This window comes from Myxocyprinus asiaticus, chromosome 28, assembly GCF_019703515.2.
Source record: "Myxocyprinus asiaticus isolate MX2 ecotype Aquarium Trade chromosome 28, UBuf_Myxa_2, whole genome shotgun sequence".
Lineage (NCBI taxonomy): Eukaryota > Metazoa > Chordata > Actinopteri > Cypriniformes > Catostomidae > Myxocyprinus > Myxocyprinus asiaticus.
This window is the reverse complement of record NC_059371.1, coordinates 44,095,089-44,122,347: the sequence shown is the minus strand read 5'-3', so window position 1 is coordinate 44,122,347 and position 27,259 is coordinate 44,095,089. Positions and strand designations below refer to the sequence as shown.

General features: G+C 40.6%; 1 protein-coding gene across 7 annotated transcripts in view; it reads left to right on the top strand.

Annotated features, from left to right (window-relative positions):
• Positions 1 to 27,259, top strand: part of LOC127418567 (zinc finger protein 501-like) — a 240,533-nt gene that overhangs the window by 108,650 nt on the left and 104,624 nt on the right. The window contains exon 1 of one of the 7 annotated variants that reach the window (XM_051659175.1): positions 25,733 to 25,754. The exons of 5 other annotated variants lie outside the window; for them this stretch is intronic. The gene's annotated coding sequence lies outside the window, so the exon portion shown is untranslated. Of the gene's footprint in view, positions 1 to 25,732; positions 25,755 to 27,259 lie in introns of those variants that run through there. One more of the 7 variants, XM_051659164.1, reaches the window with a different exon arrangement.

The window sequence follows — 27,259 nt, the reverse complement described above, 5'->3', positions numbered from 1 at the left end:
GCATCAGCAACAGAGAGCATGTGTCGTAACATAGCAATATTTCTGAGGTGGAAGAATGCTGTTTTACAAACATTGTAAATTTAATTTTCAAAGGACAGATTGGTATAAAATATAAAACCTAAGTTCTTTGCTGTGGAAGATGACGTAACAGTAAATCCAGCGAGAATCAAATTATAATTTAGTGGCTTATTTTTATAGGTTTTTGGTCCAATAAGTAGTACCTCTGTTTTGTCAGAATTGAGTAGAAGGAAATTTCTGGCCATCCAATCTTTGATTTCATTGATACACTCAGTTAATTTGGAGAATTGTGAAATTTTGTCGGGTTTCAAAGAAATATAAAGTTTGGTATCGTCAGCTTGACAGTGGAAACTTATTCCATGATTCTTGATAATATCTCCCAGGGGAAGCCTATATAAGGAGAAAAGCAGAGGCCCTAAAACTGATCCCTGTGGCACTCCATACCTAACTTTTGTTTGATTTGACAATTCCTTGTTTTCACAGACAATGTGGTAGCAGTCTGCTAAATAGGACCTAAACTATGCTAATGTAAGTCCACAAATTCCAACATAATTCTTATGCCTATCCAAGAGAATGTTGAATGTTGGTGTCGAAGGCAGCACTAAGATCTATAAGCACTAGAAGAGAAATGCAGCCACTATCAGATGACAAGAGCAAGTCATTTGTATCTCTGATAAGTGCAGTTTCTTTACTGTGATGGGGCCTGAATCCTGACTGAAACTGTTCATATATACCATTTCTCTGTAGAAATGAACATAGTTGGGAGGAGACTACATTTTCTAGTATTTTTGACATAAATGAGAGATTTTAAATCAGTCTATAATGAGCCAATTCTCCAGGATCAAGCTGTGGCTTCTTAAGCGGTTTGATAACTGCCATTTTTTTTATTAACACATTTTATTGATTTACACAATTGACACAGAAAAGCAAAACACATATTCATAGAATCAACATTTAAACCCCATTATTCCCTTTTCCCCTCCCAATCCCCAACTGCACTCTGACCCTCAACAGATATCCCTGTGGTTACACTTGAGCACACACACACACACAAAAGAAATAGAAAAAGAAAAAGATATTTTTTAAAAATCACACACATTTAAAACTACACTTCTCTCTCCACTGCCCCTTCCTGAGAGTCCTCCAAAAAGGCCAAATAGCTGCCCCATTTTTTATTAAATAAATCTAAGTTGCCTAGCCTTCTACATGACATTTCCTCGAATGCCGCTACCCTCCCCTCTCTGTGCACCACTCTCTTCATGATTAATTTTTTTTAATTAAAACACAGAAAAACAAAACATAAATACACAAAATCAACTTTTAACACCCACTACCACCCCTCCTCCTCCCCATCCCCAACCTCATCCCGAACCTCAACAAACACCCCTGTGGTCTTACATGAACACATACAAAAGAAAACGAAAACCAAACAACTAAAAAAGAAAAGAAAAAAATTCATATATATAAAAATCACACACATTGACAATTACCCCTCTCCGCTATTCCACCCGAGAACCCTCCAGAATGCTAAGTATCCACCCCATTTCCCAGCAAACAAATCCAGACTCCCTAATATTCTATAAGACCCCTCCTCTAAGGCCACTACTTCCCCCATCTCCGAGCACCACTCCTGAAAAGGCTCCAACTGACTTCCAACCCCTCAAAATCACCTGTCTGGTGACCCAGACCCAGACATAACACTGGTTAGGACCCAATCCTCCACATGTTTATTCCCCACATTGATGACTGCCACATCTCCCAGAATACATAGTCTGGGGCAAAACGAAACCCGAGTAGCCAAGACGTCACATACAAAATTCTGAACCCTCAACCAAAACCCTTGGATCTTAACGCACCCCCAAAAAACATGGGTTATGTCTCCATCCTCCGATTGGCATCACCAGCAGGTGGGTGTGTTTTTTAGACCAAGCCTATACAATCTAGAGGGGGTCCATAAGAATCTATGTAAAATCTTGAATTGCATACGGCGAACCCTTGCATCTCTAGATACAGACTTGACATTTTTTAGAATCCTAGCCCACTCTCCCTCCTCCAATACCAAGTATAAATCTTTCTCCCATAATCTCTTGATAGAAGTTAGAGCTCCGTCCCCCAGACACTGAATTAGCAAAGAGTAATACACTGATGCCTCATGACCTTTTCCAAAAGCAGTAATCACCTCTCCCAGAGTATCTGCCGCTTTTACGGAGGTGTATGCTACTCCCAAAAAACAATACAGAGCAGGTGGCACAGCTGTAAATACCTATAGAACTGAGATCTGGGAGTCCCAAAATGTTGAACCAAATTTTCAAACGATCTCAACACTCCACTCTCATATAGGTCACCAAGTGTAGTAACCCCACTCACAATCCACTCTGACTAGTGGAAAGGGGACTTATCAATACATAATTTTGGATTCAGCCATATGCTTGAGGCAACATTAAAATAAATGTCCGAATTAAACACTCTGGACACTTTTATCCATACCGCGTGCAAATGCGAGATAACGGGGTGTAACTTAACTTCTCCGATTAGTTTGATAGGCTTTGCAATGGCAAAATGGGGCAAGAACTTCCTGTTCAATACAAAACCAGGGAGGGGCTCTCTCAGATGGAAGCGGCCAGTGAGCCAAATGTCTGAGATGAATACATAATAATAAAACTAAATCTTGTGTAGGCCTAGCCCACCTTTGTCAATCGGTCTATGTAACTTATTGAAATGTAATCTGGGACACTTACCATTCCAAATGAAGGACTTCGCTATGCTATCAAATTGCTTGAAATAAGAGAGGGGGACATCTATAGGGAGAGATTGTAACAGGTAGTTAAATTTTGGAATACAGTTCATTTTAGTAACATTAACCTTCTTAATCATAGATAAATGTAATGAAGCCCACCTGCCCATATCGTCCGAGAACCTTTTTATTAAGGGATCAAAATGAACTCAAAAATGAAAGCAAAAGCTTATGCGTCACACCTCCCACCATCACCTCTGGAAAATCATCCTCCTTTCTTTTTGCGGCTGCTAATGGTTCCAGGGCAAGGCAGAACAATAATGGGGAAAGAGGGCAACCATGCCAGGTGCCCCTATCCAGAGTAAAATAATCTGAAATTAATCCATTTGTTTGTACCACCACCGCCAGGTGTCTATAAAGTAACATCCAATAAAAGTATTCCCAAACCCGTATATTTCCAAAATCTTAAAAAGATAATCCCATTCTACCATATCAAACACCTTTTCGCTGTCAAGTGAGATGGCAGAGACCGGAGTTTGATCACTCACCACTGACCACATGATATTGATGAAATGCCTAATGTTATCAGAAGAGCTACGGCCCCGAATAAACACCACCTGATCTATATGTATAAGAGATGTCATAACTTAATCGGTTAGCCAAAATCTTTGACAATGTTTTAACGTCTAGCTGGATCAGGGAAATTGGACGGTAACTCTTACACTCACTTGGATCTTTGTCCTTTTTGAGAATCAAACTGATCCGGGCTTGTGTCATGGTTGGAGGAAGCTTTCCATTCTTTAATGATTCCTTATAAACTTCTAGCAAAAGTGGAGCCAGTTCTGTAGCGTAAGATCTAAAAAAATTCAGCGGCAAAGCCATCTGGCCCCGGAGCCTTGCCTGTAGGTAAGGCCTTAATTACCTCGCCAAGCTCCTCCCAAGTTTATCTCAGAATCCAGAGAATGTTTTTGCTCAGTCATCAGTTTAGGAAGTTCTAATGGTTCCACAAAGTTTCTAATATCTTCATCAGTAGAGAAAGACATGGAACTATAGAGATCAAGATAGAATTCTTTAAAAGCATTATTAATATCAATGGCTGAGGTAAATATTTCACCACTAGCAGATTTCACTGAGGGAATGGTAGAAAAAGACTCTCTCTGTTTTATATATCTAGCCAGAAGTTTTCCTGTTTTGTCCTCCAACACAAAGTATGACTGTCTTGCCCTGAATAGCCAAAACTCCACCTTCCGTGACAAAATAGTATTATATCTGTATTTCAATCGGGTCAATTCCCTGAGGCCATTAGACGACATTCGGCGCTTCAGCCCTGCCTCTGCACTTTTAATATTCCCTCCCAATTCCATGAGTTCTTTTGCTTTGGATTTTTTGGTGAATGCGGCATACTGTATGATCCGAACCCTAAGAACCGCCTTAAGTGCCTCCCAAGCTATGCCCATAGAGGATACTGAGGACCAGTTGGTCTCCATATAGACGTTGATTTCAGTCTTTAGCATCTGTTGGAATTCAGGATTTTGTAAAAGTGATACATTAAAGCACCAACTATATGATTTCTTTTTCTCCATATGTGGCAACACCTCTAAACACACCAGAGCATGATCTGAGACTAAAATGTTTCCAACTGAACAATCAACAACAGATTGAATGAGGGACTTAGATATATAAAAAAAAATCTATTCTAGAGTAAATCTTATGGACTGATGAAAAAAATGTATAGTCCCTACCAGATGGGTTCAAAAGTCTCCAAATATCTGTAAGACCAAGTTTTTTACACATCCTGTGAAGCATCAGTGCTGCTCTAGGGGGCTTGCACACTTTTGCTTCACTATTATCAAGGACTGAGTCCATCAAAAGTCCCCTCCCATTATTATATAATGAGGGGTGCCAGCGGCTTGCAACATCCCTTCAAGATCTATAAAAAATCCCTGATCATCCACGTTAGGTGCATAAATATTAGCCAAAATAAGACTTTGTCCCTGAATTTCTGCTAAAACAATAATGACTCTTCCTAATTTATCTTTACTCTGTTTGAGACATGTGAATTGTAGATGTTTACTTATCAGCATAATGACTTCCCTGCTCTTACTTGAGCCAGCACTATAAAAAAATGCCCACCCCATATCTTCCCAAATTTTTCAGCTTCCTGCAGAGAAAGGTGCGTTTCTTGAAGAAACACTATATCATATTTCTTATGCTTAAGAAGAGAAGTAACCTTCTTTTTATGGGGTGCCCCAACCCATTCACATTCCACGTGGAGAGAGAGAATCCACTCATATTAACACCTGACATTTTGACATACTCATCTCATTTGTCCCTTAACCCTCCTGGGTCGTGGGGTCGATGTATGGTTGAGTTGAACATTGTCTTACTCCATTTCTGTCGATCATGGGCGAGCATCTGGGTTGTGGCAAAGTTCTTGCTAGTCCACTCCGTGATGTTATCCACCCATTACTTTTTCTGTCAGCCTCCTCTTCTGCCTCCAGGTACTGTCCCTTGAAGAACTGTCTTTGACAGACCATCACTCCTGACAGACACCAACAGTCGTGCAGAACCATTTTCCAGTTTGGCCCTGGAGTAGAATGGCGCTGCTAGCTTTGGCATACAGCTGTTGGATGGTCTCTATCAGCTTCCTGCCCATGTTGTAATTTCTCATGGTGGCCCAAAGAGCTTCATGCCAGACTCGGTCAAAGGCCTTTTTGAAGTCCATGAAGACGTGGTAGATGTTCTGCTGGTGTTGTGTGTGCTTTTTGCATAGAATTTTTAAGTTGAAAATTTGTTCTGTAGTACTACGACCACTGCGAAATCCATCCTGTTCTTCTGCTATGATTTCTTCTGCCTGTGGTCTTAATCTGTTGAGTATGACTTTGAGAATCACTTTGCTGGTATGGCTTGTAAGGCTGATGGTTCTATAGTTCTGGCAGAGCTGTAGGTTGCCTTTTTTGGGGAGGGTTATGATGAGTGACTGTGTCCAGAGTGTCAGCCACATTCCAGTCTGCCAGATCTTGTTTCAGATTCTGGTGAGGACCTCTACTACCGCTTCTCCTCCAGCAGTAGGTGTTGTCAACACCTACTGCTTTTCCGTTCTTTAGTGACTTGATGGCTGCCTCCACTTCTTCTCGCAGTATTGGGTGATCATCCTTGTTCGTTGATTCTTGACTAGTTAGTATGTTGGGATCTCTGCAGGCCTGGTAGTTGTAGAGGTCGGAGCAATACACTGTCCACCTATTTATTATGTTTTGCTTTTCTGTCATGCATTTCCCCTCTTTGTCCTTAATGGTACTCACTCTTGCCTGCTTCTCTTGCGTCAAGTCTGTGACATGCAGTACTGTGCAAAAGTCTTAGGCACATAAGATACTTCACAAAAACATTTGCCTTAAGATGGTTATTTATATTTTCAGTTTTAGTGTGTCAATAGGAAATATACATTTTAGACTCCCAAACATTTCTTTTGCAAATAGAATAGAATAGAAGAACAGGGAGCCCTGCAACAGATGGCATGGTCCCCACAGAGCCCCCCACTGAATACTGGGTCTTTTTGGGATTACAAGAAGAGACAGAAACAATTGAGACAGCCGAAATAGATAGAGGAACTGTGGCAAATTCTCCAAGAAGCTTGGAACATCCTATCTGCCAACAACCAAGAAATTTGTGTCCATGTGTACCTAGGAGAATTGGTGCTGTTTTGAAGGCAAAGGTGGTCACATCAAATATTGATTTATCTTTTTTATGTTTACTCGACTTTGTGTGTTGTTAATTGATAAATGAAAACAATTTATGGCATTATTTTTGAAGACATCCTCACTATGCTACATTTTCCCCAAATGCCCAAAACTTGTGGACAGTACTGTATAAGAAAAAATAGATCTTGTGTCAAAAACAAGATTATAATGACCACATTCCAACATTAGTGCAACCCACAAAACCCGTACATCCCCCAGAACAAAACAAACAGAAAAAATAAAAATGTGTGCATTAATGCCGTGCACGACAGCACAAACAGACCATGCACGCCTACGAGAACCCCCGCAACAATTTTGCAGTCAGATTGCTCAAGTCCGGTGTTTCTATACAAATTTTGTGAGACAGAATTACACAGCAAAAGATAATCTATAAAACAAACTCCAGCTAATAGGCACAATAAACACAAAGATCATGTAGATTAATCCATAAAACTGTCCTGAAGGTGTGACACTCTACAAAATAAACTCCAGCCGCTAGGCGGATCCAGAAAAAAAAAAGAGGCGGGCAGATTTCTCAAACAGTCAAGCAAATGTTCAGTGATCCGGTCCACTCGGCTGCAATGTGAGTACCTCAAGATGACTTACTCCAATGACTTTGCAAGAAATACCCTACAAAACAAACTCCAGCCAATAGGTGGAATAAGCACAAAGAGAGTGTAGGTTCATCCATAATACTGTCCTGAATGTGTGTTACTCTACAAAATAAACACCAGCCACTAGGGGGAGCCAGCACAAAAAGAGCGTGCAGATTCTTCAAACAGTCAAGCGAATGTTCTGTGAGCCGGTCCACCCGGCTGCAACGTGAGCGCAACAAGACGACCCACTCACTCCATTGACTTTATGACGGACATTGCTTGCTGTGGGCATGTAAATGTTTTACAGTCATCCTTAGCATCTGTTCTCAATTTGGCCGGGAATATCAGTGCAAAAGCGACCTTCCATTGATGTAAGGTTTCTTGCATTCCTTGAATCTATCACATTTCTCTCTTGTTGAATTCGCAAAGTCTGATGCTGTGGTTCTTCCAAGAAAGCTTTCCTTTGCTCCTCGCTTCGCGTAACACCAGATCTTTATCAAATGATCTCAGAAATTTTGCCAGAATTGACTGCTAGCCTGTTTCTCTCAGCGGATCGATGAGCAGGAACCCTGTGAGCTTGATCGATTTCCAGTTTATGGCCTGCTATGTTGAGCAGATTTGGAAAGAGCTCATCCAGGAATTTCACACATCCTGTCCTTCTTTGCCCTCAGTAACTCCAATCATTTGGATGTTACTCCACCGGCTACGGTTCTTCATGTCCTCCAACTTCTCCCAGACATGCTCAAAATCCACCTTGGTTGCTAGTGGATTAGCAGATTATTTCCTCTCCGATGACTCCAGATAATCGATCCATTTCTCGACATCCCCCACTCTTGTAACCACATTAGAGAACTTCGCCTCCATGGCAGGGATCGATCAACATATCACAGCAAGATCCTCCAAGTCAGAAACAACCTTCGTCAGCATTGCCGACATGTTCAACATCTCTTGCACATTTCCCACACTTCTCCAACCAAATCGACTCCCAAGCACATAAGTGTCTTTTAATGTCTCCAGAGCCTGAGGATTTTGAATTCTTTGACATATTGTCCTCCTAGAACAGTTATGGAACAGAGTGTATCAAATCTCACCAGTTTATGTCATTAAAAGTGTTAAAACTAGCAAAGTGCGCATAGCTTGCCATTCACGCGTCCAATCCTTGCATGACGTCACATGACTTGATAACTGCCATTTTAAAGTTTCTTAGGACATGTGCTAAGGATAGCGAGGAGTTAATAATATTAAGAAGAGGTTCTGGGATTACAGGGAATACCTCTTTCAAGAGCTTAGTTGGTATTGGATCTAACATACATGTTGTTGCTTTTGATTTTTTGCTAAGTTTTGATAGCTCTTCATGACCTATGACAGCGAAGGATTGAAGTTGTTCATGAGGAAAATTATGATACACTGTTTTCTAAGGTGCTGTTACAGACGATTGCATAATTGCAATTTTATTTCTGATGATTTACATTTTATCAGTAAAGAAATTCATGAAGTCATTATTATTGTGCTGCGACGAAATATCTGGTTCAGTCGATTCTTTATTCCTAACCAATTAAGCCACAGTACTGAATAAACACTTAGGATTGTTGTGGATCTTTTCTATGTGTTTGTTAAAATATGCTAACCTGGCAGTTTTTAGTACCTGTGTTGCTGCAGACACTATCCTTCCATGCACCGCAAAATACCTTTAATTTTGTATTCTTCCACTTGTGCTCCATTTTCCAAGCTGCTCTCTTAAGAGCATGATTGTGATCATTGTACCATGGTGTGGGGCTTTTTTCTTTAATTTTCTTTAATCGAAGGCGGAGACACTATTAAGAGTGCAAGAGAAGACTATTTATATTTTCTTTGATTATATCAAGTTCTTCAAGACTTTTTGGCTTACTGAGTATCAGAGACAAATCTGGAAGATTATTTGTGAAGTTATCTTTAGTGATCGAAAGAATAGTTCTACTTGAACGATAACGTGGTGTAGATTGAGTGACATTAGATAATCTCAGCATACATGAGACGAGTAAATGTATTTCTATAGTATCAACTACATATGACAGAATTAAATCTAGCATATGATTATGGTGATGAGTTGGTCCTGTCACATTTTGTACAACTCTAAGAGAGTTGAGAATATCAGTAAATGCTAATCCCAATGTGTCATTTTCATTATCTATGTGAATAATGAAATCACCAACAATTAAAGCTCTGTCCACAGTAACTACTAGATCTAATAGAAAATATGCTAATTCAACAAGGAAATTAGAACTTCACAGTAAATACTTCACTGTAAACTGTAAACTTCTCAACCCTTCAGACGAGGCTCATGTTTATAACAGTAACCTGGGGGAGTAGATTCATTTGAACTAATATATTCAAATGGTTTAAGACAAGTTCCAGTCAAACAGAGCGCATACAAACAATGATCTGTTATGATTTAATTACAATTAGTGCTTTGTTTGAAAGAGGTCTAATGTTGCGCAGCCCTACCTTTATATGATGTTTATCTTAATTATTTTATTTTTTTGTTATTTTCAAGTTTGACCTTGATCAAATTTTTCTAAATGATTTAGTGAGGGGGTTTGTGTTTGGTAGTTCAGGGAACAGATAAGTCTCTATATGATATGTAGGAGATACAGTCTCAACAATATGTGTTGTAGTTTATGTGACCTGTGTGACATCTCAAGGCAGCTTGCAGACTGATGGTTAAGCCATTCTGTCTGCTTCCTGACCAGGGCCCCAGTTAGTCAAATACTGTCACTATTTAGACTAGGAGCCAAATTACTAGAGAGACGAACGGCACCTTCCCTGGAGGTATGGAGTCCATCTCTATTTAGCAGGTCAGGCCTACACTAAAAACTCTTCCAACTGTCTATAATCCTATGCTATTCTCCGGACACCACTTAGACATCCAGCCATTCAGTGATACTAATCTACTGGATTTTCCAGAATATAAGTCTCGTTTTTGTTCAGCATCTGAAAGGTCCTGCAACTTATAGTCCGCAGCGACTTATATAAATAATTTATACGTAACTGATGCCGGCTGGTCAAACACACACGCACCAAAACAGATGAAAACATCAGTCATATAGACGGTAGAAGCATTTTAAATTTGACAGTTCAGAATATTTTGCCTTTACAAAATACTTTATGCAACCAGTTAAAACATTTTGTCCTTCATAACATTATTGTTGTAATAAATTCTATATCGCTGTCAAGCGCAACTCCTCACATGCCCACAAAATGAGGTTTCATCACACTCATCGTAAAAACATTCAGTCAGTGAACACGATAATTAATACATTGCAAAGAGGGTAGAAATACCTGTATCCACAGTCGCTAACATTAATAAATGAATGGAATAAAACAGGCATATTTTCCAGAAAATACTGTCCTATAAACCTCGTCACCACAACGTGCAGGGAGGGGGGCAGAGCATAATACAGTGTCTGACATAATTTTTGCAAGTTCACACACCTCTTTAACATTATCTCTAGTGATCTCTGACTGGCGAAGCTGGACATCGTTAGTGTCGACATGAATAACAATTTTAGAAGGCTAACACTTGTAATTTTGATCTGATGTCAGATGGCCGAGCCCCTGAAATTAATTTAACAATAGTGGTTGGAGTCTCTATCCACGTTACTTACAATAGAATCACCTATAACCAGGGCTCTTTCAACATAATTATCAGTGGGTGTATCACTGAGTGGAGAGAATCGATTGGAAATCCTAACAGGAACAGGAGAGCAGTGTCGCTTTTCTGAGCAAGTATACTGGACTCTACAGCCTGAACTAAAGTGTGTGTTGCCTGCTGTATTACCCACATTTGAAATAGTATCTACAGGCTTTTCTTTCTCACTGACCTTCACTAGTGTTCGGATGCGTGTCTCTAACTCATTATCCTTCTCCATCAGCCTGAATAATTCCTTACATTTATCAAATGTAAATCCTTCACTGCTGACGGAAAAAGCTATGGTAAACGTGGCATGTAGTGCAGGAAGCGATAACATGAGTGGATGCCATGACTTACCGCAATTGTTTGTTGTTGTTGTTGTTATTGATGTTGTTTACGGTGGTTGTTGAGCAGTGGGGGTTTAAGATCAATGTGAATCCCTCACGCAATTGTTTGCTGTTGTTGTGGTGGTTCCTGATCAGCAGAGGTTTGAGATTGGTGCAATAATCTGTGTAATACACAGAGGAAAAAACTAATGCATGCAGTCAAAATGTGAGATGTAGACAAATGAAAAAATAGAAAAATAAAAAAACTGGGCATGCAGTAGAATACACACAGTTGAAAAGTGGGGGAAAATGAAGCACCCGTTAAAATGGCAAAGATTAAGGATAAACCGGTGAATGTAGAGGAGCAAGCAATACTAAACAGGCTAGCAAGCAACAAACACAGGCTCAAGCAGCATGCCGAGTGCAGTTCCTGCAGTGAGTGTCATCACATGCATGCTATAACACCAATTTCCCGTCAGTCCTGTAACTGAGGTGGGTGCCATCTTTGCAGTTGCTGAAAGCATCTATCAGCATGGCAGAAAACATCATGCTGAAGAGTGTGGGGCAAGAATGCAGCCTTGCTTGTCACCGTTTGTAATGGGAAGGCATCAAATACTTCTCCATCATCCAGCACGTGGACCATCATCCTGTCATGGACCTATTGGACAATTGTGATGAACTTGGTCGGGCAGCCAAACTTCTCCATGATCTTGCACAGGCCCTCTTTGCTGACTGTGTCAATTGCCTTGGTCAGTTCCACAAAGGTGGTGAAAAAGTTGCTGTGCTGCTCCTGGCATTTTTCCTGGAGTTGGCGTGCAGCAAATAAATTCAGCAAAAACAGAAACGTCCTCTCACTTTCAACTGGTAAATATTTGTATGAACATAAAAAGATTCCACAACTAAGACATAAACTGAACAAGTTTCACAGACATGTGACTAACAGAAATGGAATAATGTGCCCCTGAACAAAGGGGGGGTCAAAATCAAAAGTAACAGTCAGTATCTGGTGTGGCCACCAGCTGCATTAAGTACTGCAGTGTATCTCCTCCACATGGACTGCACCAGATTTGCCAGTTCCTGCAGTGAGATGTTACCCCACTTTTCCACCAAGGCACTTGCAAGTTCCCAGACATTTCTGGGGGGAATGGCCCTAGCCGTCACCCTCTGATCCAAATGGTCCCAGACGTGTTCAATGGGATTGAGATCCGGGCTCTTCGGTAGCCATGGCAGAACACTGACATTCCTGTCTTGCAGGAAGTCAATGCATAGAATGAGAAGTATGGCTGGTGGCATTGTCATGCTGGAGGGTCATGTCAGGATGACCCTGCAGGAAGGGTACCACATGAGGGAGGAGGATGTCTTCCCTGTAACACACAGTGTTAAGATTGCCTGCAATTACAACAAGCTCAGTCCGATGATGCTGTGACACACCGTCCCAGACCATGACGGACCTTCCACCTCCAAATCTATCCCTCTCCAGAGTACAGGCCTTGGTGTAACGCTCATTCCTTCGACGATAAACACGAGTCCGACCATCACCCCTGGTGAGACAAAATCGTGACTCATCAGTGAAGAGCACTTTTTGCCAGTCCTGTCTGGTCCAGCGAAGGTGGGTTTGTGCCCATAGGTGACGTTGTTGCCGGTGATGTCTGGTTAGGACCTGCCTTACAACAGGCCTACAAGCCCTCAGTCCAGCCTCTCTCAGCCTATTGGGTCAGACTAAGCACTGATGGAAGGATTGTGCATTCCTGGTGTAACTCGGGCAGTTGTTGTTGCCATCCTGTACCTGTTCCGCAGGTGTGATATTCGGATGTACCGATCCTGTGCAGGTGTTGTTACATGTTGTCTGTCACAGTGAGGACGATCAGCTGTCCTTCCTGTCTCCCTGTAGCGCTGTCTTAGGCGTCTCACAGTATGGACATTGCAATTTATTGCCCTGGCCACATCTGCAGTCCTCATGCTTCCATGCAGCATGCCTAAGGCACGTTCACGCAGACGAGCAGGGACCCTGGGCATCTTTCCTTTGATGTATTTCAGAGTCAGTAGAAAGGTATTTTTAGTGTCCTAAGTTTTTATAACTGTGACCTTAATTGCCGTCTGTAAGCTGTTAGTGTCTTAATGACCGTTCCACAGGTGCATGTTCATTAATTGCTTATGGTTCATTGAAAAAGCATGGAAAACATTGTTTAAACACTTTACAATAAAGATCTGTAAAGTTATTTGGATTTTTACAAAATGATCTTCAAAATACAGTGTCCTGAAAAAGGGACATTTATTTTTTTGCTGAGTTTATCATGTCAACAGTCCCTTTTCTGCAAGACAGCTGCTTGATGGCTTTCTGGACTTCCTGCTCTGTAGGAGGAGTGTCAAGTTTGCTGTTCAATTCTGTCTGGGGCAGGCAGGCGATGGCTTCATCATTAATTGATGTTGGGCGATTGAGGACACTGTTGAAATGCTCAGCTCATCTATCCAAGATCTACACCTTGCCTGTGAGCAGTGTAGATCTATCTGTGGTGAGAATGGGGGAATATCCCCGAGTACTGTGGGCCAGCTGGGTCTTAGTATGTATTAACCCTGATCACAGATTTGCGGTAACAGGAATTGAACAAAATGTACTGAAGATAATATTTCAGAATAGAATCCAGCTGAACAATTTATTAATCAAGTAAATATGTGTCATGCCAATTACAGAATTAATCAATTAATCTTAAAAGTCTTAGAAGTAAACCAAACATAATAATTAAAATCCCTTGCATTCACAGAGAACATTATATTTTCATACTGTCATTCTGAATGATCTGAGTCTAAAAAGAATGGAGTGAGGGAGAAGAGACATATGTTGAGAGGGATCCCGTGAGAAAGGCATTCAATCTGCAGGGTGTTATCTTTGGTGAAGATGTAAATTGTGTGATAGTGTCTGTGTCTTTTCTCATAAAGTCTCTTTGTTCTCAAGGGAGTTCTGCTCTCTGAATGCAGACCCCTTGGCACCCCGCCTTACATTGACCAAACCAATGGCTTGAGTTGGGTGAGTGAGCTGCAATGCATCTAATTCACTCAGGACCCTCCCCGCTCCATTCCTGGACCTATGAAGACGGCATCAGTTAGAGACTGGTCCCTTGAGGAGAGGCGCACTCGGATTTTAAAGGCAGCGGTGATGAGGCGCATCTCCTCTCTCTCCTTTGCACACTCCAGTTATAGGAAGATCTAATCTAACTGGCTTAAGAATAGCCCTCTGTATAGGCGGGACAACGATGATCCACGGGAGGGGTGGTTTGTTCCGTGACAAGGGTCACGGAACAACCCACATAGAATTAAAAACTATCAATAAGAAGTCTATAAATAGCATATAAAGTTTTACATGGTACATGGTAACCATGAGTTCCCTGTTCATTTCCAATGTGAGAGAGACGCATTGCAGAGCTGAACGGAGGTGGCACTGCTTGTCAAGCTCGTTCACATATTTCTATTACATTTCTATATACGATTGACACATGCTAGCTGGACGTCCAGGTAAAAAGAACTTACATTTTAATATAAGCATCTCGAAACGCCTGTGTTGTTTTTCATTGATTGTGCTACTTTCTGAAGATGTTCAGGTTGCAAAGAGGACTTAATGTGACTTTTACACCATTAGATATTATTCCAGTCTGAGCAAAGTTTCAATGCTTGATAAACGGAAAGAGTGTTTTTCCCCTTTTGCTCTAGGGTGCATATTAATTTAAAATCATTTGACAAGTTAAATGCCATTTTATTTGAAAACTTTTCAAAATCAAAGGACTCAAAAGAGGCTTCGCTGCCTCACAGAAGTATGAACCTGCCCAGGCAGAGGGTGCACAGGCAGTGACAGTATGATTATTTTTGTTTGACTTTAATGTGAGATTTCATCATTTGAAGATTTATGTATTGTGCTATTTCAGCTCAATGCTCACTGTGCACGATTTGCTGCTATTTTGAGCAGTGTTTGAGGACAAACCATTGCAATACATGTTCTTCATTCCCACGTCCTGACGGAAAAACTGATTAACTGTTTGTGAAACTTTGTGGATACCCAACTGTTATAAAACGGTAACTGTGCACATCCCTAGTAAATAACACATTTAATGGAGAACTACAAGCAATATTTTGGTCAATTCTACTCAAATATTAATGAATAATGACAGCAGAACTCGGCAGCATCCATCCAACCATCTTTCTGTATTGAAAAGTGTGCTTTTTCCCTTCAATCTCACATGCTCCACGTCTGTTGTGTGACGGCTCATGTAATCTGAGACTGTATCTGTATCACATTGTGTAATAATATAGTAAAGATAATCGATCCTTAAATATCGTTATCAATTTGTCTACATTTCTTTGTCGGATTTAGCATTTCTATATCCCTATCAACTGCTATAAATGTCTATAATCATAAAATGTAGTTATTAATCAGAATTTATGGTATAATTATTTACCTTTTGCAGAGCAAAAATAATACTGGAGGTTTGATCTGTCATTGTATTGGTGTTTAATTTGATTTCTTTTTTAATTTTTACCTCTTGAATTGTTTTTATCATCTTATCATGTTCATTGCAGAGCTAATGGAAGTGAAAGAGGAACGTCAAGAGCTGAATGAAGTGGAGGAGAAACGTCATGATTTCATAACTGGAGAAAAATCTTTGAGTGGGTCAAAGACTAGTCTTCAGAGAAGAGCAACCAAGAAATCTTTTACCTGTAAAAGTAACCTTGATGTCCACATAAGAGTTCATACTGAAGAGAGACCTTACACATGCCATCAATGTGGAAAAAGTTTTGCAAATGCAGACCATCTCAAGAATCATCTCTGCTGCCACACTGGAGAAAAAACATTTGAATGTGATAAGTGCGGTAAAACATTTTTTAATTCAGTCCTAAAACATCATCTGAAAACTCACACAAATGAGAAGCCTTACAAGTGTTCTTTTTGTGGAAAAAGTTTTACACGCCTGTCCTATTTTAAAGAGCACCAGAAAATGCATACCGGTGTGGGAGCTCATGTGTGCTTTGAATGTGGGAAGACCTTTATTACAGCAGGCAGCTTAAATCAGCACCAAATAATTCATACTGGAGAGAAACCTTACAAATGCTCACACTGTGGAAAGAGTTTCACTTGGTCAAAACACCTGAAAACACACAAGAGAATCCATAATGGAGAGAAACCTTACAAGTGTTCACACTGTGGAAAGAGTTTTACTCGGCCAGACAGCTTGAAATCACATGAGAGAATTCATACTGGAGAGAAACCTTACAAGTGTTCACACTGTGGAAAGAGTTTCACTCAGTTAGAGCACCTAAAAAGACACGAGAGAACTCATACTGGAGAGAAACCATACAAGTGCTCACACTGTGGAAAGAGTTTCACACAGACACAAAACATGAAAGTACATGAGAGAACCCATACTGGAGAGAAACCATACCACTGCTCTTCATGTGAGAAAAGTTTCACCTCACTAAGTAGTTTACAGAAACATGTAAAAAAGAATTGTCCGAGTAGTCACACTGAACAAGAATCATCTTCCGGTCCAATGATATCAAGTAAATAGTGATAATAAATCCAAAGATGGAATTTCACTATAAAAATAATTTTGACATTTAGTTGCATCAAGGTGATATTTTTGGATACTGCCCTCATGTAAAACAAAAAATGGCTAAACATCTATTGCTAAACACTCATGCATCGTAAACATATGCAAGTTTGCATCTTTACTATGACTAGTGACTAATGTGGACCTGCATGCAAATGTGACTGCAGTCTGAACAGAAAAAAATTAAATCTGTCCACATATAACCAGCAGTTTGAACAGTCTGTCTAAAATAAAATTTTTAGAAAAAATTTTTTTCCTGCTGTGTGAACAAAGCATATGTGCCTCCTAACCAAACTATTGCGTGTGCAGCCGTGTCTTGAGCAGCAGCCACTGGGAACTGGACAGACAGAAAGTCGACCACAGGGGACAGGATAGGCTTGTCGACGTGCACTGAAAACTGGACGGACTTGATGATCACAGGGAACAGGACAGGCCCGTTGACGGCCGCAGTGGTCTGTAACTCTGGCAGCACCTGGGGATAAGCCTCCATGGCCATGGACGCTGACCGGGGCAAGGGAATGGTCTCCATGGATGCTGGCAGTGGCATGGCCTCCGTTGCCATGAGCGCTTGTAGCTGCAACTATGGAGCAACCTCCGTGGGAATGCCTTGTCCTCCTGCCACACAGCTTTCTCACATGTTCTGCACACTGGCGTGCAGGAGAACTAGATTTATTTAAAAAACCATCCATCTCTACTGGGTCCATCTGTGGCTTGTTTGTTACATCACACAATATGGCTGATATGGAGGACCCAAATGCAGAGATCAAGTAGAGTCTTTAAGAAATCAACCAAAATAAAACAGAAGCCTCACTCAGTGGAGGAAAAAGGCAAACCAAATCAAGGCTGGAAAAACTAGAAAACAGATAAACAAAAAATGAACAAAGGCTGGAAGGTAGTATTCTAACTGACAAGACAGACTGAACTCACAAAACAAACAAAGAGGGAACACAAGACAGAGACGAGTTTAAATAAAGGAAAACATTAGGGGACACAGGTACTGCAGATCAGTTACCCAGCAGTGCAACCAGCGTTGCTATAGCAATGCTGATTGCTGCTGTTGTTGACTGCTCAATTGGAAATATCTTGGTCTCAGATCATGCCCTGGTGAGTTTAGAGGTGTTGCAACATACAGTGAAAAATAAATCATATAGTTGGTGCCTTAATGTATCCCTTTGGCAAAATCCTGATTTCCAACAAATGTTAAAGACTGAAATCAATGTTTATATGGAGACCAACTGGTCCTCAGTATCCTATGTGGGCGTGGCTTGGGAGGCACTTAAGGCAGTTCTTAGGGGTCAGATTATACAGTATTCCTCATTCACCAAAAAATCCAAAGCACGAGAACTCATGGAGTTGGAAGGGAATATTAAAAGTGCAGAGGCAGAGCTGAAGTGCCAGATGTCATCTTATGGCCTCAGAGACCCATTGGAAATACAGATATAATACTATTATGTTGTGGAAAGTGGAGTTTTGGTTATTCAGGAAAAGACTTTGAGTCGGGTGACAAAGCAGGGAAGCTTTTGGCTAGATATATAAAGCAGAGAGAGACTTTAGTGAAATCTGCTGGTGGTGAAATATTTACCACGGCCATTGATATTAATAATGCTTTTAAAGAATTCTATCTTGATCTTTATAGTTCCACGTCTTCGTCTACTGATGAAGATATTAGAAATTTTGTGGAACAATTAGATCTCCCTAAACTGACAACTGAGCAAAAAAATAATCTTGATTCTGAGATAAACTTGGAGGAGCTTGATGAGGTAATTAAGGCCTTACCTACATGCAAGTTTCCGGGGCCAGATGGCTTTGCCGCTGAATTTTTTAAGAGTTACCATCCAATTTCCCTGATCCAGCTAGATGGAAAAATTTTGGCAAACATTTTGGCTAACCGATTAAGTTATGACATCTCTTATACATATAGATCAGGTGGGGTTTATTCGGGCCGCAGCTCTTCTGACAAAATTAGGCATTTCATTAATATCATGTGGTCAGTGGCGAATGATCAGACTCCGGTCACTGCCATCTCACTTGACGCCAAAAATGTGTTCGATATGGTAGAATGGGATTATCTTTTTAAGATTTTGGAAATATATGGGTTTGGAAATACTTTTATTGGATGGATTAAGTTACTTTATAGACACCCTGTAGCGGCAGTACAAACAAATTGATTAATTTCAGATTATTTTACTCTGAATACGGGCACTCGGCAGGGTTGCCCTCTTTCCCCATTATTGTTTTGTCTTGCCCTGGAACCTTTAGCAGTCGCGAAAAGAAAGGAGGATGTTTCCGACCCCACTAGATCTATGCCTTGCCTCCACAGAATTATCAATTCCTTTTCAAAATTTTTGGGACACAGAGTTAATTGGTCTACATCCGAAGATTTAGCTCTGTCTGCATACTGCCCAGTAACGGCTTTTCAACCGGGTGCCTTTCAATGGCCCAAACAGGGCATTAAGTATTTGGGTATTTTATTCCCAGCAAATTTATGTGATTTAATTAGTTAATTTTGATCCTTTAATAAAAAGGTTTTCGAGCAATGTGGGTAGGTGGGCTTCATTACATTTATCGATGATTGGGAAGGTTAATGTTATTAAAATGAATTGTATTCCAAAATTCAACTACCTACTACAATCTCTCCCTGTAAATGTCCCCCTCTCTTATTTCAAGCAATTTGACAGCATAGCGAAGTTCTTCATTTGGAATGGAAAGCGTCCCAGGTTACATTTTAACAAGTTACATAGGCCGAATGACAAAGGTGGGCTAGGCCTGCCTAAGATTTTGTTTTATTATTACGCATTCGGTCTCAGACATTTGGCTCATTGGTCGCTTCTACCTGAGAGAGCCCCTCCCTGGTTTTGTATTGAAAAAGAAGTTCTTGACCCTAACTCGCCACTTCTATCAAACTAATTGGAGAAATTAAGTCACACCCCGTTATCTTGCATTTACACTCGATATGGACAAAGGTGTCCAGAGTGTTTAACTCGGATATTTATTTAAACGTAGCCTCAAGCATATGGCTGACCCTAAACTATGTATTAATAAGTCCCCTTTCTGTTGGTCTGATTGGATTGTGAGGGGGTTAATACACTTGGTGACCTATATGAGAGTGGAGTATTGAGATCTTTTGAAAATTTGATTCAACATTTTGGGATTCACAGATCTCAATTTTATAGGTATTTACAGCTGTGCCACCTGCTCTGCTCTGTTTTTGGGAGTAGCACGCACCCCCCTAGAGTGGCAGATACTCTGGGAGTGGTGATTGCTGCTTTTGGGAAGGGTCATGAGGCATCAGTGTATTACTCCCTGCTAATTCAGAGTCTGGGGGACAGAGCTTTAAATTCTCTCAAAAGATTATGGGAGGAATATTTAAATTTGTTAATCGGAGGAGGGAGTGTGGGCTAGGATTCTAAAAAATTTAAAGTCTGCATCTAGAGATGCAAAGGTTCACCTTAGGCAATTTAAGATTTTACATAGATTTTATTGGACCCCCTCTAGATTGTATAGGCTTGGTCTTAAGGACACACCCATCTGCTGGCGATGCCATTCTGAAGATGGAGACAGCACCCATGTTTTTTGGGGGTGTCGTAAGATCCAAGAATTTTGGCTGAAGGTGCAAAGTTTTGTGTGTGATGTGTTGGGCACTCAGGTCTCGTTGTGCCACAGACTCTATATTTTGGGAGATGGGGAGGTCGTGGATTTGGAGTATAAGTACATGAAGGACTGGGTTTTGACCAGTGTGATGATTGGTAGGCAGGTTATTTTGAGGAGTTGGAAGTCGAATGGAGCACCCTCGTTCCCGGAGTGGTGCGCGGAGATGGGGAGGGTGGCTGCCTTCAAGGAGGGGTCGAGCATAAGGATGGGAGTTAGGGATACTTACAATAAGAAATGGGGCAATTACTTAGCATTTTGGGGGGAATCTCGAGGAGGGACGGTGGAGGGAGTAATTTAGAGGTATTTTTTTATATACTTGATTATTGTATTTTATTTTATTTTTTGTTGTTTTAGTTTTGTGTTTTCTTTTTGTGTGTGTGTGTCTATATTTTATTGACCACAGGGGTGTTCGTGGAGGGGTCAGGGTGGGGTGGGAGTTTGGTAGGGGGAGGGGATATAGTGGGGGTTTAATGTTTAAAGTGATTGATTCAATATATATATGATGTTGTTTTTTGTTAATTTATGAATCAATAAAAATTTTAATAACAAGAGAAATGAGAGGGAAACAAACAGGCACATGCAGACATGACACACAGATGAGACAGACTGACGGTCAGACACAACTGTGACAACAAGAAAGTGTATGTAGCTCAATATTGTTTAATATCATGAAAAATTATGTATTTCAGCAAATAAAAATAGATATAGGAAGATCAGTCTATGCTGATGATTTAGCCATGTGGAAGCGAAGACGTAACATCACACATGTAACAAAAGTCATACAAGTAAGCAGTAAACTAAGTTGAGAAATGGGCCAATAAATGGAGTTTCAGATTGTCAATAGCCAAAACCCAGGTGATCTGTTTTACAAAAAGTAACAGAATTCCAGAAGTAAAAGTGAAACTTTATGGGCAAGTACTTGAACAAGTCAATGTCATAAGATATCTAGGCCTCTGGATGGACTCTAGGTTGACCTTCAGTACTGTGACTACATTTACTTAGGACTGTATTGACTGGTTTAGGGTAGCTGTGTTTGCACTGGTGTGTCAGTCAGGACACAGGAGGCAGAAATCCATTTAACAGTCTTTAATTAAAGTTCAGCACAAACAAACAGGCACAGCCAAACCACACATTGCTTGAATTACTGTACAGGTATGTATGAGTTTGGTCTGAAACAATAAATAAACAATAATTACACAAATATCAACAACTTCCATCATGAATAATAATATCTGGCATTTATACTTATAACAGTCTGTTGTAAACATTAATTCTTATGAGGTAGTACCATTGTTTACCACAGCATAGCGCTCATAAATGGAATTATTTTGTTGAGTCATTGCACACGTAAATAACAGTATATATTACCGAACAGTTCTATTCAATATTCAAACAACTATACATTTATCCATACTGGAGACATCAATCAACAATACAAATATATCTAACTCAAATATATAGTAAATATAAGTTTAATTAACAGTGTAGGCAAGGCACTGGGTTTACCGTTGTCACAAGCTTTTGAACAAATTCACCGTAACTTATTAATCACTTCTATCAAGTAACATTGAATAAACAACACTCATAAAAAGACTTACTTGCAGTCACTGATGCACAACTCAACACATATCCACTCTAACACAGAAATAGGAAAGTTCAGTCCATGTCCCACGAACACCACGAGGTGCTCTTTGCTTACTGTAAATGACTGACGTCACCCAGCAACCAACACTCTCATAAGTTGGGCCTTCCCAACATTGCCGCCCCCAAATATGTTGAACATATTTGCTCCTTTAATGGCATAGTCAGTTAGGGGGATCTGAGTCTTTGGCAGGTTCATCCTTGTTTGCAAAGTCAGGAAGAGTGATTAGTCTAGCAACTGGCCGAGTATAGATTTTATCCTTCACTTGGATTTCCACAGCTCTGATGTGACCATCTGAACCAGGAAAGGTCTTAACTACTTTACCCATCAACCACATGGCCCATGGAAGGTGTGGGTCTACAAGCATGACAGTTGTTCCAGTGGAAATGTCACTAACATTTGAATGCCACTTGCGACATGTTTGGAGTGTAGGTAATTACTGGCGAATAAAGCTTGACCAGAACTGATCTGTTAGAACCTGGCTTTGTCTCCATCTCCGCTGCCCCATAAGCTCTGTGATTGGGTATACAACTGGGGGTAGTGAACTATCAGGTTGCCCCATGATTTGGCATAACAGGGTCAAGATCAGCTACACTGGAAGAAGTTTAACCCAGCACTTTACTATTTAGGATACCTTCATCTTCAATGAGGACCATCCGGAGCACCTCTTCAGTTACTACCTGTGAGCCAATGGTGATACGAAGGGCATTTTTTACAGAGTGAATCTCTCTTTCCCAGGCGCCACCAAAGTGTGGGCCGTTTGGTGGGTTGAAATGGAAAGATATTTTCTGTTTGGCCAGTTGCTGTTGTAGTTGAGGGCTGAGGGAAGCAAAGGCCTCTTGAAGTTCTCTTTCCCCACCATGGAAGTTTGTGCCCTGGTCTGAGAATAATTCACAAGGCGTAGCACGGCGGGCTACAAATCTCCTCAGGGACATCAGGAATGAATCAGTGTCTATGGAGGTAAGTAGGTCAAGGTGAAAACATCTTGTGGTAAGGCACTTGAAGATTATCCCCCATCTCTTCTCACAGCGTCTAACAAATTTAATTTGAAATGGTCTGAAATAGTCCATGCCAGTACTATAAAAAGGTGGTTTCTGAAGTCTCAGTCTGGCTGGCGGCAGATCTGCCATTTTTGGAATGACTGGTTTGCCTTTCCATCTGCGACACTCTTTGCATAAATGTTGTTATCTTGCTTCACATCCTCGTAGTACCCAGAAATTTCTCAGGCAGACGGCCAGGAGACCAAGGAGACCAGAGCAGATCAGATGGATGGCCAGGAGACCAAGGAGACCAGAGCAGATCAGATGGATGGCCAGGAGACCAAGGAGACCAGAGCAGATCAGGCGGATGGCCAGGAGACCAAGGAGAGCACCTCAAGGTGGGGACTGGGTTAGGAGTCCTGGTAGGCAGCTGCAGGACCGAGACAGGGTCAGGAGGCCTGGGAGGCGGCCACAGGACAGGGACTGGGTCAGGCGGCGGAACTGCTGTAGGAGGAGTCACTGGTAAGGCGACGGAACCGCTGGAGGAGTCGTTTCTGGATGAGTGGGTGGAGCAGCTGGAGGAATAGTCTCTGGGGGAGTGGGCGGAGCCGCTGGGGGAATAGTCTCTGGGGGAGTGGGCGGAGTGCTGGAGAAATAGTCTCTGGGGGAGCGGGCGGAGCCGTGGAAGACTCTGTGGGCGGAGCCAGGAGAGGCTCGACAAAGGCATGGGGAGCCAGGAGAGGCTTGAGTACAAAGTACTCAGACATGGGAAACCAGAACATGACAACACATGTGAAGACTGACAAAGAAAACGGAAAACAAGGGCTTAAATACACAGGGGCAAACAAGGGAACGAGGAACACCTGGAGAAACAATCAGAGGAAAACCAATCATAAAATGAAACTACAAAGGACTACAAAATTAACAGGAAACAGGAATGGGGAACTAAAGAAGAATTTCAAAATAAAAGTCTAGACAAAAAAACAGAATATGTGACAGAAACAATAAATAATAAACAGTAATTACACAAATATCTACAACTTCCATCATGAATAATAATATCTGGCATTTATACTTATAACAGTCTGTTGTAAACATTAATTCTTATGAGGTAGTACTATTGTTTACCACAGCATAGCGCTCATAAATATAATTATCCAAAAATAGCCGATCTTTTTGTTGAGTCATTGCACACGTAAATAACAATATATATTACCAAACAGTTCTATACAATATTCAAACAACTATACATTTAGCCATACTGGAGACATCAAATACAGTTGTGCTCAAAAGTTTGCATACCCTGGCAGAAATTGTGAAATTTTGGTATTGATTTTGAAAATATGACTGATCATGCAAAAAAATTGTATTTAAGGATAGTGATAAGCCATTTATTATCACGTAGTTGTTTGGCTCCTTTTTAAATCATAATGATAACAGAAATCACCCAAATGGCCCTGATCAAAAGTTTACACACCCTTGAATGTTTGGCCTTGTTACAGACACACAAGGTGACACATACAGGTTTAAATGGCAATTAAAGGTTAATTTCCCACACCTGTGGCTTTTTAAATTGCATTTGGTGTCTGTGTATAAATAGTCAGTGAGTTTGTTAGCTCTCACGTGGATGCACTGAGCAGGCTAGATACTGAGCCATGGGGAGCAGAAAAGAACTGTCAAAAGACCTGCGTAACAAGGTAATGGAACTTTATAAAGATGGAAAAGGATATAAAAAGATATCCAAAGCCTTGAAAATGCCAGTCAGTACTGTTCAATCACTTATTAAGAAGTGGAAAATTCGGGGATCTCTTGATACCAAGCCAAGGTCAGGTAGACCAAGAAAGATTTCAGCCACAATTGCCAGAAGAATTGTTCAGGATACAAAGAAAAACCCACAGGTAACCTCAGGTGAAATACAGGCTGCTCTGGAAGTGGTTGTTTCAAGGAGCACAATACGACGATACTTGAACAAAAATTAGCTGCATGGTCGAGTTGCCAGAAAGCCCGGTTACAATATGCCCAACAACACCTTGACACACCTCACAGCTTCTGGCACACTGTAATTTGGAGTGACAAGACCAAAATAGAGCTTTATGATCACAACCATAAGCGCTGTGTTTGGAGAGGGGTCAGCAAGTATTGTGCTCCTTGAAACAACAAGTCTTTTTCCAGAGCAGCCTGTATTTCTCCTGAGGTTACCTGTGGGTTTTTCTTTAGATAGGCCAAAACCAGTCTCTCAAATGACTCCATGACCACAGACGTGAGAGCAATATCTAGATCAGGCATATTTCTCAGTGCTCAGTATATATACAGATGGTTCCAAGAATCCTAACTCTGGTCACACAGCTACAACAGTATATATTCCTCAATTCAAAATCAGCATAAAGAAGAGGATGACTAATGACATTTCAGTATACAACAGAATTAATTGCCATTTTTTAGCCCTACAATGGGTAGAGGAAGTTCAGCCCATGAATGTGATTATATGTTCTGATTTTATACTCGGCCTTAACTCTACATCAAGACAAGATATAGTTTATGAGATGTACTCAAGACTCATGAGATGCTTTATTAAAATATTTAAAAACAACAGGTTTAGACTAAATGATTTAAATATCACACACACTCTGTATAAGTAATCAAGTTTTATATTAAAGTATTATTATTATTATTATTATATAAAAGCACTCCATACTCCTGTCCAGGTGGTGGCGGTAAGGCACCATGAGCTGATTTGCCAACCGCCAGTAAACAGCAGCAGCAGAAGAATTCAGAGACCGCTACAGTTTGAGCGCTCAGTTCGGTACGTGTTTAATGTATTTCACATCATTTGTTAGATTCACATTTATTTGTATATGTTTTCTTCTGTCTTTGGCGTTTTAATGACTGTAAAATAAGTTTTTATCGACGCATGTCGAGTTGTTTTCATACGGACGCTTTAAAAAATCACTTTCAGGAGAAATCTGAGAATATTATGCTTAAATGAGCTCTTTAAATCCAGCGACTGACTGTAAATGAGTTCAATGAAGGTGATAATATATATTGGAGAGACGGGCACAAACAAACACTTTTTGGTTTCCTGAAGTTTGTGTAAATACTTTTGGGATTACTGGTCATATACAAGAGGTGAACAAAACAACTAAAACACTTCAGAACAGGTTTATTTACACTTTCTGTCTGTGGCTAAACTCATGTTTATATTTTAGTCCAGTTTGAAGACGTGTTGGTAAAGTTCAAGCTTGACAAACTTTGAGTAACGTTCCAGAAACGTTGTGGTAATGTCCTAAAAACGTCGCTTAAACGTCCCATAAAAGACGTTATAGCAGCATGATCCCCTGATCTTTGGGGTGGGGTGGAATAGTCGGGTTCAAAACAGTGTTACTATGAATGCAAACTTTAATACAGTGAAAAAGACACTATTAGCATAACATAAATATATATAAATAAATAAACATTTTCAACATTCTTTTGAATGTCCATGTACTAAAATTAAATATTTGATGCCATGAGTGTACCTTCATTTACTATTACTATTATTTTGAATGGCCATGGAAAATGAAGCAATGTGATAACAATTTTACCTGGTCGCAAAAAGTAGTACATTAATTTACCAGATGAACTTAAACCTTTTGCTGACCCTTTATGCTTCACATAGCTATTGTGTGCTTCTAAATCACTTGCACCTTTATTAGCAACTTACACGTAAGTGCCAGCTTTACATGTCATACATCCTGCTTCCCACAGATCTCGACCTGGACGAAAACATGGGAATTTTTTGTGCAAATCTTCTGTAAATTTGCACTTTCGTTTGGGCATTGTTTCCACTTAGCTGTGATTTGCTGCTACTGTCAAGCAACTGTTTGATGCCAAACACAACAGCGCTTCGCGCGTTCATGGAGAGATTGACAGGCAGGCATTTGGCCAATAGTTGCTGCAAGCCTCTTATAATCGACCAATTGGTGTGCGAGAAGGCGGGACTTACAAAGAGGGTTTAAAGCAATGCAAATATCCTTGCACACACAATGAAGTATTAGACCAGATGTACATCATAATGCAACTAAAGCCGATTAGAAATCCCGGCTGGACGCTTTTTTGAGGACGTATGGTCACCCTAGTCAAGAATCTAACATCAACCCTGGTTATCTACAGGTAAGGTGGTACTTAAAGGTGCACTTTTGCTCGTGTCATCTTGGACTTACAGTGACACCTAGTGGTGTGGATGCTGCATCATTCAAAATCAGTAGTTTTCAGTTACAGATGCCACTGTAGAAATTCACTATTCATAATCAGCCATGATTCATTTAATCC